At 35.9% G+C, this 4,144-nt stretch overlaps 1 pseudogene; it reads left to right on the top strand.

The window, feature by feature from the left end:
• The first annotated feature begins 3,060 nt into the window (after nucleotides 1-3,060).
• Nucleotides 3,061-3,868, top strand: LOC113887113 (annotated as a pseudogene).
• Nucleotides 3,869-4,144: the final 276 nt, after the last annotated feature.

Here is a 4,144-nt window from a genome sequence, read left to right as displayed (position 1 = left end):
TTAGAACATCCTTTCCCCATCCCCTTCAGTGAGGTTGTGTCATACTTTTGTAACACAGTTAAATAATTTTGTCACAGTCTACATTCCATCCTGAGAGTCCCAATTTCCTAGTTGATTTTTTAATTTGCATACATTCAGGTTTACTTTTTATTTTGTAACATATAGATTTTGTCAAATGGGCAGTATATCTACCAGTACAGTATTATATAGCATAGTTTCATGGCCCTAATATATCCTTTGTGATTCACCTAGTCAATCTTGCTCCTCCCTAAACCCCTGGCACACTCATCTGTTTTCAGTCTCTATAGTCTTCACATTTTCAGAATGTCATATAAATAGACTAATAGCTTTCTCTGGGTTTTTCACTTAGCAATATGCATTTAAGATTAATCCATGCCATTGTATAAGTTAATAGCTTAATCCTTTTAATTGCTGAATAGTGTTCTATAGTATGGATGTTCTGCAGTTTGTTTATCCATTTACCTGGAAGGACATCTTAGTTGTTAAAAATTTTTGAAATTATGTATAAAGCTGCTATAAACATTTGCATGCAGGATTTTGTGTGGACATAAATTCTCAAATCAGTTGGGTAAATATTTAGGAACAAGATTGCTGAACTGTGTGATCAGACTAAGTTTAACATTGTAAGAAACTGCCAAACTGTTACCCAAAGTGGCTGAGTACCATTTTACATTCCCACCAGCAATTAACAAGAGCACATGTTGCTCCTTGTCCTCACTAGCAATTGGTATTATCAGGGATTATATCTATTCTAATAGGCATGTAGTTATATCTCATTGTTGTTTTAATTTGCAATTTCTTGACAAACATATCATTTGAGCATCTTTTCATATGCTTATTAGCCATCTGAATATCTTCTTTGGTGAGGTATTTGCTGTTTTGTCCATTTTTAAATTGTGTTGTTTTCTTATTAATGAGTTTTAAGAATTCCTAATATATTTTGGACAAAAGTCTTTTCCCAGATATCAGTTTTACAAATATTTTCTGTGGCTTGTCTTTTTATTCTCTTAACAGTGTTCTTTACAGAGCAGAAGTTTTTAATTTTGATGAGTTCCAGCTCACCGATTTTTTCTTTAATAGCATGTGTTTTTGGTGTGGTATATAAGAACCCCTTGGTCTAATCAAATGTCACAAAATTTTTCTCTCATTTTTTTCTTTTAAGAGTCATAATTTTACATTAAAATTTTAGGTTTATGATCCATTTGAGTTCATGTTTATATAAAGTGTGAGGTACAGATCAAGGTTCTTTTTTTAAATATGTGGATATCCAAATGTTCCAGCACCATTTGTCAAAAAGACTATCTTTTCCATTAAATCGCCTTTGCATCTTTGTGAAACATAAGTTGACTCTACTTGTATTGAACTATTTCTAGTTCGGGTATTTTTTCCATTGATCTATATATGTGCCAATACAATAATTACCTTGATTTTTATGGGTATATAGTTAGCCTTAACATTGGATAGACTGATTCCTCCAAATACCACACTGTTTTCATTACCATAGCTTAATAGTTAATACTTGAAACAAGATATTGTGAGTTCTTCAACTTTGTTCTTTTTCAAAATTGTTTCAGCTATTTTTGTTTCCTTACTTTTCTATATGAATTTAAGAGTTATATTATTAATATCTAGAAAAAAATCCCATTGGGATTTTAATTGGGTTTGCAATGAATCCATAGAACAAGTTTGGGGGAGAATTGACCTCTTAACAATACTGAGTTTTCCAATCCATGGATATGGTTCATATATCCATTTATTTAGTTTTTATTTGATATTTTTCTTAAATGTTTTGTAGCTTTCAGTGTGCATATCCTAAACATAGTTTGTTAGTTTCTTTTTTTACCTATTTCATTTTTTCTGGTACAATTGTAAATTATACTGTTTTTTAAAAAACATCTGACATCTGGTTGTTCATTGCTGTGCTGTGCTGTGCTTAGTCGTCAGTCGTGTCTGACTCTTTGCAACCCCATGGACTATAGCCTGCCAGGCTCCTCTGTCCATGGGATTCTCCAGGTAAGAATACTGGAGTGGGTTGCCATGCCCTCCTCCAGGGTATTGGGAATTCCCAACCCAGGGATTGAACCCAGGTCTCCTACACTGCAGGTGGATTCTTTACCATCTGAGCCACCAGGGAAGCCCAAGAATACTGGAGTAGGTAGCCTATCCCTTTTCCAGGGGATCTTCCTGACCCAGGAATCGAATCAGGGTCTCCTGCATTTTGGGCAGATTCACCAGCTGAGCTCCCAGAGACCTTGTTAAACTCATATATTAGTTCTACTAGCTTTTTTGTAAATTTCATGAAATTTTCTACATAGAAAATCATGTTATCTTTGAATAGAGATAATTTTGTTTCTTCCTTTATATTCCGTATACCTTTTATTTTTTCCTGCATTTTCACACCAGTTAGGACTTCCAATATGGTATTAAACATGAGTGGTAAAAATAAGGATGCTTGTCTTTTCCATGGTCTTAAGGGAAAAGTATTCAGTCTTTTATATTAAGTATGATTATATCTATAGATGCTTGTCATTAGGTTAAAGAAGTTCTTTCTAGTTTTAGTTACCTGTGAATTTTTAAAAAGTTTTATTGAAGTATAATTTACATACCATAAAATTCAGCTATTGTAAGTATACCTTTCAGTGTTTTTAGTACATTCATAGTGTTATGCGGCCACCACCAAATCCTGTTTTTAAATATTTACCACCATCCCCCAGTCCTAATTTCTTGAATCCCTTTGTAGTCAGGCCCTGCTCCTATCTCCAATCCCAGGCAAAACTGCTTTCTTCTCTAATAATTTGTCTTTTTCAGGATATTTTATATAAGGAGCACACTACTTCTGTTTCTTGAATTTTGCTTCTTGTGGTAGTGGGTTTCCCCACTTCCAGTGCTGTCAGATCTATCAGTGTTCCTAGGTGAGCAAACGGAGTCTTCAACTACAAAATACAAAGAATGCTTTCCAGGTAGAGAAAGACTCAGTGGCTGAGTTGTTGCAGCCACGGTTGCCCGTCCAGGGACCCAAGCAGAACAATCATCGTCAGAATGTCGGGCAAAGACTGAATTGAAATCTTTCCCTCACGAAGGGCACAGACCATCATGAAGGCTCAGTTAAAAGGAGCACAGACAGGTCGAAACCTCCTGAAGAAAAAATCTGATCCTTAACTCTTTGATTTCGACATATCCTTAAGAAGATAATAGAGACTAAAATGTTGATGGGTGAAGTGATGAGAGAGGTTGCTTTTTCACTTGCTGAGGCCAAGTTCACAGCAGGGACTTCAGCACCACAGTTATCCAAAATGTAAATAAGGCCCAAGTGAAGATTAGAGCAAAGAAAGATAATGTAGCAGGTGTGACATTGCCAGTATTTGAACATTATCATGAAGGAACTGACAATTATGAACTGACTGGTTTAGCCGGAGGTGGGGAACAGTTGGCTAAACTGAAGAGGAATTATGCCCAAGCAGTGGAACTACTGGTGGAACTGGCTTCTCTGCAGACTTCCTTTGTTACTTTGGATGAAGCTATTAAGATAACTGACAGGCATGTAAATGCTATAGAACATGTCATCATTCCCCGGATTGAACATACCCTTGCTTATATTATCACAGAGCTGGATGAGAGAGAGCAAGAGGAGTTCTACAGGTTAAGGAAAATTCAGGAGAAGAAAAAGATTCTCAAGGAAAAGTTTGATAAGGACTTGGAGCAACGGAGGGCAGCCAAAGAGATGATAGAGCCTGCTAATCTCCTGGTTGAAAAGAAGGATGAAGATTTTCTGTTTGAATAAGCTTTCCTGCTCTGGTTCTTTCAGAAGGCCTAACATGTCACCATTTTAATTTATGGTGTGTAGGTTTGTTATGTGTGGCTATTTATTTTTTGGCTTAAGAATTTTACCAGTTGTAAAATTTCCCTGGATGTCTGTTTATGGGATCTACCTTTTCAGAATCATAATTATGCAACAATTAATCACCAATGAAATTTGTAGAACCTGTCCCAAAACCTGTAGAATTATTGCTGCAGAAGTGTCACCCTACTTCAGTTATACATCTGTTACAAGTCATCTGCTTGCCAAACATAATAAGAAAATCTCTTTAGGAAGCGGCAGTGGTCTTAGGCCAACACACATTCA

Source organism: Bos indicus x Bos taurus, chromosome X, assembly GCF_003369695.1.
Source record: "Bos indicus x Bos taurus breed Angus x Brahman F1 hybrid chromosome X, Bos_hybrid_MaternalHap_v2.0, whole genome shotgun sequence".
NCBI lineage: Eukaryota > Metazoa > Chordata > Mammalia > Artiodactyla > Bovidae > Bos > Bos indicus x Bos taurus.
Note: the sequence above shows the minus strand (reverse complement) of the source record. Positions and strands in the feature narration are given on the sequence as shown.